The 12,934-nt window shown below is 36.6% G+C and overlaps 1 protein-coding gene across 1 annotated transcript in view; it reads left to right on the top strand.

The window, feature by feature from the left end:
- The first annotated feature begins 12,330 nt into the window (after positions 1–12,330).
- Positions 12,331–12,934, top strand: part of LOC115208767 (far upstream element-binding protein 1) — a 70,366-nt gene continuing 69,762 nt past the window's right edge. Inside the window, exon 1 of the mRNA XM_036500619.1 lies at positions 12,331–12,350. The gene's annotated coding sequence lies outside the window, so the exon portion shown is untranslated. The remainder of the gene's footprint in view (positions 12,351–12,934) is intronic.

Genomic DNA, 12,934 nt, shown 5'->3' with positions numbered 1-12,934 from the left:
TTTACATTTTACTGAGGTTTTCGCTAAGACATTCCATGAGTACTCCTTTTTATTATGAGTGGCTATGGCTTCTACCATACTGTGGGTTTTTATTTCTTTGTCCTTGGGGTTATCCTTCTGACAAATTTCGTTATATAGTATCCTAGCTACGACATCGTGTCTCATCAGTAGATAATACCATGATGACATTTTTGGGCAACTGTTTGTGATGCAGATGATATATGTATGTATGTGTGTATGTGTGTATGTATGCATGCATGTATGCATGTATGCGTGTATGTATGTATGTATGAACGTATGTATGTGTGTATGTGTGTGTGTGTGCTTGTCTGTATATATATATATATATGATGCAGATGATGTATGTATGTATGTGTGTATGTATGCATGCATGTATGCATGTATGTATATATGTATGTATGTATGAACGTATGTATATGTGTATGTATGTGTGTGTGTGCTTGTATGTGTATATATATATATATATATATATATATATATATATATATATATTTATGATGCAGATGATGTATGTATGTATGTATGTGCGTATGTATGCATGTATGTATGTATGAATGTATGTATGTATGTGTGTATGTGTGTGTGTGTGCTTGTATATATATATATATTTATATATATATGATGCAGATGATGTATGTATGTATGTGTGTATGTATGCATGCATGTATGTATGTATGTGTGTATGTATGTGTGTGTGTGTGCTTATATATATATATTTATATGTGCATGTATGCATGTATATATATATATATATATGTGTCTGTATGAATACAAACACACATTATCCTGCTTTTCGTGCATATGATACTTTACTTTTTCTAATCCTCTACTTGACTTGTAAATAAGTAAGCAGTCACATGAAACCATATCTGTATGATACTCAACATTTTTCAAATTTCCAAAAAGCTTTGGATTCTTTTGTATATTTTTTTTGTTTGTTTCATAGAAAAGAAGGAAAATATTGTTATGCATTACATTCTTAATGCAAAAAATCGTGTATGGAAGAGCAAGGAAAAATACATATAATTTCAGTTATTCACTTAACTTCTTTGCTAACTGATAAAAATTTAGGCTTATACTCAATTCCAATATGAATTGTATTATACATGTATGAAAGCATGCACATATGTATGTATGTGTATATGTATATATGTGTGTGTGCATACATACATACACACATACAGCCTGCTCTGGTTCCTCTGCCGGTGGCATGTAAAAAACACCCACTACACTCACGGAGTAGAAACACTGCCAAATCAAACTAGAGCCTGGTGCAGCCTCCATGGTTTACCAGACCCCAGTCGAACCGTCCAACCCATGCTAGCATGGAAAACAGACGTTAAATGATGATGATGATACTTACATACAACTGTATGTACATACACACATATGAGCATACATACACACAAACATACATATATATATTTACATCCTGTATGTATCTAATAAATTAGGATTTGTGTTCAGTAATTTATTAAAGGTAGTAGGTGTTGGGTCTAAAAATAAATAGAAATATGATGTGAATATTGAGTAGTTATTGTTGCAAATAAAGTTAATGTTTATGAGAATATTAAAGTACAAGATGGGACTATCAATAGGTGGAGCATGTTTCATATGAATACAATGGTTATAGATATGATATCTGGGTCAGATAGGTGTCATATAAAAAATAGACAAGTAGAAACAGTGAATTTCTTTATTTCACTTTGTTTTCTGTTTTGATGTTCTATCAATATTCAAAACCTACCAATGAAATTAAACCTGAATATATAGCTTTTAACTTTAACCTGCTAATACTTATACATTTCCCTCTAAAGATAAAATGATCACTTAAGTTGTGTTAGCTCTTTTTTGAACCCTGAAGAAGTCCTACCACAATATAGATTTGAATATGAGAGCTTCCCTGGCATTAAACAATATGCTTGGAGATTCCCATCATCTAGATAGTTCAACTGAAACATATACGTAGGTTCTTTTTTCTGTTATTAATCTTAATTTTTTGAGCTTCCAACTTCCAATCAATCCATTTATTTATAAATACTCTCTTCCAATCTGATAGAAGACAATATTGTACTACTTGGTGATTTTAATGCCAGAGTCAAGAGAGATCACAGCTGTGGACAGGAATCACTGGAAGAGAAGGAATTGGCAGGGCCAATGCCAACAGGGCACTTCTTCTCAACAAGTGTGCTAAGCATTATCTGGTGATTACCAATACCTCATTTTGCCATAAAAACAAATACAAAGCCTCATAACAATATCCAAACTCAAAACACTGACTGTAGAAACATTATCTCAAAAATGCCAGTGCTGTCATTTGGCTGTCTCCAAATGAGAGTGTCCCAGGATCGAGACATTTGAACTGACACAAAAATGATGGTATGCAAGACAGTAGTCATCCCCACACTTCTTTATGCATCCAAGACCTGGACCACATGCGGAGGACTCATAAAAGCTCTTGAAAGGTACCACCAATGCTGCCTTCAAAGTATTCTCAACATCGAGCTGGGAAGAAAGAAGGACAAACATTAGTGTGTTGAAAGAAGCCAACATGACCTCTATTGAAGATATAACCATCCAGAAACAGCTGACATGGACTGATCATGTTGCCCAGATGAATAACAACCATGTACCAAAGCAATTTCTCTATCCATACTAAAAGAAGGAAAATGAAGAGGAGGGCAAAAGAAAAGATTAAAAGATATCCTGAAAGTTAACTTCAAGAAATGTTATATTGACACTGAGAACTGGGAGAGAAATTTTCAGGATTGAAAACACTGGAGTGACTAACTTTTGAGATTAGTAGGACTGCTAAGCTAGAAGAAAACTACAACATAGACAGACGAGATAACTTAGTGAGTGGGAACTTTAGAGGAATCAAACTACTAGATCAGGTTATGACAGAGACAGAGAGAGTCATAGTATAATGAATTCATGACAGAGTAGACTCAGATGCAATAAAGGAGATGCCTCACAGGAAACTATAGAGGATTCAAACTACTAGACCAGGTTATGAAGGTCATGGGGAGAGTCCTAGCACAACTGATTCATGACAGGATACATTTAGACAAGATTAAGGCAAGAAGCTGGCAGAAACGCTAGCATGCCGGATGCAATGCGTAGCCATATTTTGTCTGCCATTACGTTCTGAGTTCAAATTCTGCCGAGGTCGACTTTGCCTTTCATCCTTTCGGGATCGATAAATTAAGTACCAGTTATGCACTGGGGTCGATATAATCGACTTAATCCGTCTGTCTGTCCTTGTTTGTCTCCTCTGTGTTTAGCTCCTTGTGGGTAGTAAAGAAATAGATATTTTGTCTGCTGCTACGTTCTGAGTTCAAATTCCATCGAGGTCAACTTTGCCGTTCATCCTTTCAGAGTCGATAAATTAAGTACCAGTTACACACTATATAGTCGATGTAATCGACTTAATCCATCTGTCTGTCCTTATTTGTCTCCTCTGTGTTTAGCCCCTTGTGGGTAGTAAAGAAATAGATACATTTAGACAAGATGCTATTTGGTTTCATGCCCAGAAGATGTACCATGGATGCAATAGTTCAAGTGAGGCAATTTCAGGGAAAATACTTGATTAAGAGTAAACCACTGTTCCTGACATTCATTGGCTTCAAGAAGGTATTTGACAGTATACGATTCTCAGCAATTTGGTGGTCACTAAAGAAATTAGGTGTACAAGAATGGCTTGTGAAGGCTATACAAGCTATGTACAAGGACACAGCAAGTAAAGTGAGAGTAACTTCACATTGCCCCAGTGCATTCAATTGTAGATATGTAGCCCTGGAATGAAATGGACTGGCATCTTGTTCAGGGAGAATGTTGGCCTGCCCACCTAGCCAGTGGGGCAGCATCATTTGAAAATGCAAGGAACAGCATTGTAACTAGTAGTGTATAACAATATTTGATCATCTGGTTGATACCATGATACTGTGGTGTGTGTGTGTGTGTGTGTGTGTGTGTGTGTGTGTGTGTGTGTGTGTGTGTGTGCATGTGCATGCGTGTGCGAGTGTGTGTGTGTGTGTGTGTGTGTGTGTGTGTGTGTGTGTGTGTGTGTGTGTGTATTTCTGCTTATAAGATGTCCCTCATAAATATGCAACTACAAGTGATATCCATTCATTGTATATTCTAAAGAAATGGTGTCAGAAACTAGTAATGTGCTGTTTTTAAACTGGCAAGAGTTGTGTTTCATTTAACTGAACTTAAGTTCTGACTTTCATTGACTGGCACCAGAGCTGATAATTGTTTCCAGTTGTAGTCGATTATTGGCAACAGTTAACACAATTATCGAAGCTATTTTGGCAACACAGAACCAGTAACTATTTTTAGTTGAAATAATTTGTAACAAAGGGCAGCTAAAAATAAAACAGGAAACCTGGTTAGTTAATGGTCTGATTTTTTTCTCTTCCCTTATATCAGAGAAATTTCCCAAGTTGCAAACACTTTATCCTATCACAATTATTTTTTTCATTAGTTTTGCATGAAGAAAAGTTGAAATGTCATTTTGAGGCATTTTTCTTACAATACTTAATGTTCTAAATTTTGTTGACTAATATTGCCCCTAAGTTTGAAGGTGTTATGCTAGTTAAATGTGTGCATTCATGTGGAACAGCAAATATAAGGGATGATGAAGCTACAATCCAAACTTTGTGAGATTTAACAATGCTTACTACGAAAGATGTAGAACATTGCAGGGTTTTAAAAGACAAGCAGACAAAATTTAAAATACTTATTAAATCAGGCTTTTAAAACAGTATTTAAATGTGTTAATATGCAGGAAAAATTAAGGCACACTTTTAATATATTGTGAATCTGTAAGTTACTAATGCACATTTTTACATCTTTGTCATTTAATTTTTTCCAGTTACTTGTTTCAGCCATACTGGGACACCTTGAAGTGGTTAGTCGAGCAAATCAACCCCCAGTGCTTATTTTCAGGTCTGGTACTTATTCTATTGATCTCTTTTACTGGACTACTAAGTTATAGGGATGTAAACAAGCTGAGCCAGTAGTCAAGCAATGATGGAGACAAGCACAAGCGCACGCACACATACACACACACACATCATCATCATCACCATCATCATCATCATCATCATCATCATCATCACCATCATCATCATCATCATCATCATCATCATCACATCATCATCATCATCATCTTCATCATCATCATCATCATCATCATCTTCATAATCATCATCATCTTCATAATCATGATTGTCATTTAAAGTTCTGCTTTCTGTGGTAGGACTGTTTGCCAGGGAACCGGTGAGCTGCAGGACTGTGTCAAGTTCCAATGTCATTTTTGGAATGGTTTCTATGGCTGGATGCCTTTCCTATTGTAAACCACTCTACAAAGTGTACTAGGTGCATTTTTGTGCCACCAGTACTAAGTCAGGTTGCAATGCAACTAACAAAACATAAAAGAACAGAGAAAGAAAAAGGAGGGCAAAGCTCCCACTATTAAGAAGTATTTGGGAAAGAAGGGTGGAGATGAGTGGCTGTATGCCAGGTGTTGAAAGGCTTAAAGTATGATAGAAGGACAAGCCTTGCTATAGAGGAGGTATATAGCTGAAGGAGATAAGAGGAAGGCAGTGATGGGAAAGAAGAGCAAACTCACAAGGAACAAGAAGGAGAGCATAAAAGAGGGTGAGAAATGGTGGGTTATGGGAAAGGATGAGAGTGGATGCTTTCATAATTGTGTGAGGAGGGAATAAACAGGTGGAGGTAGAGGTTAGAGTAGTGAGTGAAAAACAAGAGTGGGGGAAATTTTTCTCTTCCCTTATATCAGGGAAATTTCCCAAGTTGCAAACACTTTATCCTATCACAATTATTTTTTTAATTAGTTTTGCATGAAGAAAAGTTGAAATGTCATTTTGAGGCCTTTTTTTTTTAAATACTTAATGGGGGATGATGGGAAATTCAAGGATGCAAAAGGGTAAGGTTGGAGATATGGGAGTGGCTCAGGAAGAATGGAATAGAAAGTTGTATATGAGGTGTGGGAGAAGAAGAGGGAGAGATAGGGATACATAAGAGGCTACAGTTGGTGGCTTATGATAGTAGATATGTGAGGGAATTGAGAATGATAGCAAATAAAAGAGGTGTTTAGAATTGGCTATAGCAGAGAGAAATAAGGGGACAGTGGCAGAAGGCACAGAGTAGAAGTGATTGGTGTAAATGATGTGAGTATAGATGATGAGAAATGGAAGTAGATCTGGCATGAAGAGTATTTGGGAGAGTATGGGATGTAATATATGTGATATTACTCATAGATGAGTACAGCAGCTACATAGAACCATAGATAGGGAGGGGAGAATGCTTGACATCTCAAGGAGGAGAGGAGTGGAGGGACACAGCTTTGCACATATCTGAGTGGTTATAGGATATCCTTTTTGCTGTAATCAATGGCTCCTCTTGAGCACAGCATGATATCAGTCTTCTCAGTCTTTTGTCATCTCTGTAAGGCTGCTAAACATCTTGAAATCAGCCGTCAACACCTTGTTCCATAGCTTCCTGGGTTTACCTCTTCTATGAGTTTCATCCACTTTAAGCAATCAACACTTCTTTCTGCAACTGTCCTCATCCATTTGCTTCACATGACAGAAACAACACAGTCTTCTCTCTTTCATGCTATATCTGATACCTCTTATGCCTAACTTTTCTCTCAATATATCTGTACTTTGTCATACATGAACACTTATACTAAAACTGCACATCAAGTATAACACACTAGTTTTGTTCCTCTGTAGTCTTTGCATATCCTCTGTCACTACCATGTAGCATTGTTGTATGTATGCAATCTGCCTTTCACTCAGAGAGAGAGAAAGAGAGAAAGAGAAAGACCTTTTGTTACCAACATAGGTAATAGCTCTCTGAACTTACTCCATCCTACTTTTATTCTAGTAACTACACTTTCAGAACTTTCATCTCCACTGGTAATTAGGTCACCTAGGTAACAGAAACTATCTATTACCTCTAGGAAGCCTGTATGGTGTTTGAGAAAATCAATTTCCCATGCAACCACAGACTTTATGGCACCTCTATGTCTTCCACAAATGAAAACTACACCTCTTGTGTATGTATGTATGTATGTATGTATGTATGTATGTATGTATGTATGTATGTATGTATGTATGAATGTATGTATGTATGTATATACAAGGTGTGATGGTAAATTGTCTCAATTTTATATTTTTATTTTCACATATGTGCACTGTTTTTGATTTTGTCGACTACACAGTATAGGTACAGTCTGTGAGAAAAACAGCACCATGACGCAATTCACTCTGCCAGGAATTTGGAAACAACATGCTGTACTGCTTAGCATTCACACTGGAAGCTGCAATATGAACATTTCAGAGTTTTTGGGTGTCAATCTGAGGACAGTGCAATCTGAGGACATGTACCAAGAGTGATAAAAATCAAACATCCAGTCAACATCGTGGTGTTTGGAGTGATCACTAGTGATGGCAACGTTATGCCTCCATTCATCTGCCTACATGGCTTCAAATTGAACATGGAGGCCTACATCAATTATCTGGAGGAGGTAGTGCTGCCCTGGGTTAAGAAGGTGGCTGCTGGAAGACCCTATGTCTGGCAATAGGACTCTGCACCATGCCACACAAGCAGAAGAACCCAGTCATGGCTGTCTGACAATTTCTGTGACCACATCACCCCTACCATCTGGCCACCTAACTCCCCAGATTGCAACCACCTTGATTATTATGTGTGGGACGCAGTTGAGCAAGAGACCAACAAAACCCCTTGTAGCATCAAAGATGAACTGAAGGCAAGGATTATGGCAGTATTTGCCAGCTTAAACAGGGAGACTGTTCAGAAGAGTTGCAGGAGATTCCGAAGTTGCCTGGAGGTTTTGATTGAAGCCAATGGCGATTTTATTGAATAAATTTACTTTTTAATATTCCAAGATATTTTTATGTAATTTTAATAAATATATCTGTTAAAATGAGATGTCAGTATTACTTTCATTTTTGTGTAATTTAGATGACAGTTTATTCACTTCATCCTCTGTGTGTGTGTGTGTTTGTGTGTGTGTGTGTGTGTGTGTGAGTATGTATGTATATGCACACACATAACAGGCTTCTGCAAGTTTCCATCAACCAAATTCACTTATAAGCATTGGTCAGTCTGGGGCTGAAGTAGAAGACACCTACCCAATGTGACATGCAGTGGGATTGAACTTGAAACCACATTGTTACAAAGTGAGCTTCGTAATCACACAACCATGCCTGCACCTACAAAGAAGACTGTTTGTCAAATGTTAATACTTAAAAAGCCAGGAAAATTTGTTCATTATTTAGTTTAAGTATAATTCGTGTGTTTGAAATGTATAGTCATGTATTTGTTACTTGTGAGAGTGCACACGTTTTGAGTGGGCTCTACATTTCATAGCACAATTTTAAATTATCTAAATTTGTGTTAAGAGATTCAGTGAGAAATACATGCATTTGTTGATTATGTTTTATGTATGAAGTGGATTACAATAGTCAACAGCATTTGTGTTGTGTTCTGCATGAGATTCAAATGACAATTTGTCCTATAAACTATTCTCACTGAATCTGCTATCAATATTGAGCACTAAGGTTTTATAATAGCTACAAAGCTTCAGAAGGCAATTGATGAGATGTCACTATAATTGGTCAGTACAATTTTGGTAATCTGTAGCAACTTAAAGTGATTTTCATAGATATTACTTAAGAAATGTTTATGTAACAATTTAATGCCAACAAATAGTTATAGGACCAATAACATTTTAGCACAAACAGAACAAAATTAATTGACTCCTGATAAGTATCAATTTATGTATGTGTGCATGTGTGTCTTACACATATGCACATGCACTAGAAAAAGTATGGAAAACCATAAGGTGAATAATGTTTCCTAACACCCAATTCTACAAACTTACATAATCTATATATATAAACAGCAAAATGTCTGTGTGTGTGTCCTTTATATAAATCCACAATTTTTCAGTTTCAGGGCTCGCACTTTCTTTCTATGGTCATTCAAAACCATCCAAGGGTGGTTGTGCATATCTTTACATTTCCCCCAGTCACCCCACAAGCCATTAAAAAATCAATAGAAGTGACTTTTTTGTGAATTTTCTATCCAAAACCCAATCAAAATGCCTGAAACTTGATACGCCAATTGAATGCCAGCTAGCTGTATGTGATTGGTCAGAGATTTGGACTCACGTTGCCGGGTCATAGTGCTAGTTAAGATTATTTTTTTGATAATTTACAAGTGTCTGCCATAGTTGTCCATGAAAGTTACATTATGGATGTGACTTAAGTTTAATGTGCTTTGAAAGTTCATAAGTATCGTCACATTGTCCAATACATATGAATGTACTTAAAATGGCTAACTACTTGTTGGTTGTAACTAGAAGAGGGAATTGTGTCTATTATTGTCACACATAATAAGCTTGTTGTCTTGTGGCCAGAGAAAACTGTTGATGGATATAAACAGAGAATGTTATGACAACATAAATAAGCTTTATTTAATCTAGTTTAACTTTTATTTACCTTGGTTTGGACACCCCATGAACCAAGGAATTGTAAAATGAAATGTTATACCTAGACATAAAATTCGTAAATTGGAAACAATAGTGAATATCTTATGTCATATTCACAGCATGTTGGTGAGATGACTCTAAAATTGTCATTTCGCAGTTTGCATTTGTCCACACTTATACAACATCCCAAGATTAACATCAACAGTATTGCTTAAATCCTCAAGTTTCGGACAATGCAATAATTGTTCATTTGTCTAGATGCACTGGCATTAACAGATGTTTCTGCCATTACCTTTTAAATCAATCACTCACTTAGACCAGTGTTATATAACAGACAGAGAAGGTGCATGGCTCAGTGGTTAGGGTGTCGGGCTTACAATTGTAAGGTTGTGAGTTCAATTCCTGGAGTGAGGTGTGTGTCGTGTTCTTGAGCAAGACACTTATTTCATGTTGCTTCAGCTCACTCAGTTGTAGAAATGAGTTGCAACGTCACTGGTGCTAAGTTGTATTGGCCTTTGCCTCTTCTTTGGACATCAGTGGCATGGAGAGGGAAGACTGGTTTTCATGGGTGACTGCTGGTCACCAGAATCAACCTTGCTTGTACTTGTGGCTTGGAGGGGAATTTTTTAGGTGTAATCCCATGGTCATTCATGACCAAAAGGGATCCTTACTTTTATAAAACAGACAGCTCTTGTAAGAGATAGGTGATTTGCAATCATCGTTAACAATAGTTGTTTAGAATGCAATCAAGCCAGAGATGGTGAGCCAGTAGATGTAACTCACAGATGAGGCATCCCAGCCTTTCCTTGTAGTCTTTATGGCAGTGGTAGTCACTGTAGAAAAAAAAAAATGGGCAGCAGAACAGCTATGAAGTATCAAGACAACAGATTCACTAACTAGGACAACTATGAAATCATCAATTCAAAACAGCTTTTACTGATAACCCAAGCAATGTCATACAAAACATTGGCCAGATGAACAATAATAACTCCAGCATGCAGAGCTGTGTACAAGTTCAGACAAGAACAACTATGAGCTCACTAGATTTCCTTACAACTTAGATACTGATCTTTTCATATCCAACTACTTCCATCAATACTGTTTAACTTTTCTTACAATGTCTTTACTTTCTTCTCCACACTCTACAGATGCACTACATACACAGACAAAGTCATTCCACATGACACTATAGTCAGATATAACAACTTGCAGTCACAGCTATTACGGCTTATATAACTTCTACAATCCAGCTTTTCGGCTATAACAAGTCACTCACTTTTTGACAGATTGCATGCACAGGGCCTTCTACATTTGTATGAAGTAATAAATACATTTTGCAGATTTACTCACAACACACATCATATAAATCCATGGTATGTTCTTCACATAGACATATATGTGTGCATGTATTGATTTCAATAATTTATATTATGATTTTTATAATTTGTATTCTTATCTTATATGTATTGAATTATAAGGTATATATGTATGCTATTAAGGTTCCCATTTTGTTAAATGAATAAATAATTCAACATTCTAATATCCGAAAGTTGATGAACAGACTAAATTGTTTCTCCATTATCTTATTTGTATTATAAATTAATGGTAAAATACTTCTTTACCTTCACTCGTTTAATACAATAAATAAGTTAATTGCATTGCAATTAAAAACATTTATGTATTAAGAATTTGGGTACTTTACCAACAGTATATTGGATAAATACTATCCCTTAGTGGTCTGCACCCATAACCCCTAACTTACTTTGTGTATATATATATATATATACAAATGCACACAACAGGTTTCTTTCAGATTCCATCTACCAAATTCACTCATGAAGCTTTTGTCTGCCCAGGGCTGTAGTGTTGAAGACATTTGTCCACTGTGTTTTGCTGTGAAACCCAAAACGAAGTAACTAGGAAGCAAATTTCTGAACCACACAGTCATATCCATGCCTGTAGACATGCTTGCATGTGTGTGTGTGTGTGTGTATGTGTGTGTGTAGACAGACAACGGGCTGACATACAGATACACATACACACACACACACACAGAACAGACAGATAGAGCAATGACAACATAGGGATAGGAGATGAGAGGATGAAGGTATTTTATTCTGAAAGGAACTTTTGAGTTTGTAGACATATTTTTTTTCTAACAGAATGAGTATAATTAGAACAAGAATAAATAAGCAGAGTAGTGGAAAAAAGACGAGTATTATTCATCTTATAGTAAGTTGCTTGAGATAAGAGTTGGATAGAGTTACACGATCAGAGGTAGGTTAAGTGTAAGGAAATGCAGGATGGGAGAATAAGTGGCATAAAATCATACCACTAATCTCTCTCTCTTTCGGAGAGGCACTGAGTAGCTATACGCACACATACACACATGGCAGTAACTCCCGCCTACCGAATTCAATCACAAAGCTCCGGTCGGCTCGGGGCTATAGCAGAAGACACCTACCCAAAGTGCCACGCAGTGGGACTGAACCCGAAACCATATAGCTAGGAAGCAAGCTCCCTAACCACACAGCCATGCCCGTGCCTGTTGGTGAATAATTGATTATAGTTCAGTGCTAAATTAAATGTGAAGGTACACAGATAAATGAATAAAAATTAAAAAGGATTATTATTATAAAGATGAAAAAATAAGTAAAGAATTAAGGGCAGACGTTTAAAAGGAAAGCGGTGTGAGTGGGGAAAGGTGGGGTTATGTACTTTCCTCTAATTTCTGGTATTGAATCTTACTAAAGATACATTCACGCACACGCACACACACACACACACACACACACATACACATGCACTCATGTTGTAGTGGGCAAGAGGGAAAGCTTGTGTTGATATGATCAAGTAATGTAAGTGGATGACTAGAGCTGTAAAAAGATGTGCCCTCTGACACCTTGTCACCAATGTCATTATCTTCTTTCCAACTACTCCCATCAATCTTATATAATTCAAAACAGTTATATGGATAGAGCGGTTGTATACTGTCAACTTAACGTGACAGTCCCATAGAGGGAATTACACCACTGCTGTTTAGCCCTAGGAAGCATCAACGCTTCCTGGCGGCCTTGACACATTTCCTGTGTCCTTATGTTTACGAAGGGGAGACAAGCACTCCCAACAGCTAGGCCTGCATCCAGAGACATGACATGTTTCTGAGTCTGCTTGTCATCAGTCTGGAGTAACATGGCCTGCTAGCTGAAGATACCTGTCTAGGCTTTGTAAACACATATATATATATATATATATATATATATATTTTTTTTTTTTTTTCAGTGAGGCTTATTCACTGATCACCAAAATTAGAAATATTAAATTTAGTATTTCTAATATAATATTTCTATATATATATATTTA

The sequence above is a fragment of the Octopus sinensis genome, linkage group LG2 (assembly GCF_006345805.1).
Source record: "Octopus sinensis linkage group LG2, ASM634580v1, whole genome shotgun sequence".
In the NCBI taxonomy this organism is placed as follows: Eukaryota; Metazoa; Mollusca; class Cephalopoda; order Octopoda; family Octopodidae; genus Octopus; species Octopus sinensis.
This window is presented reverse-complemented; position numbering and strand designations above follow the sequence as displayed.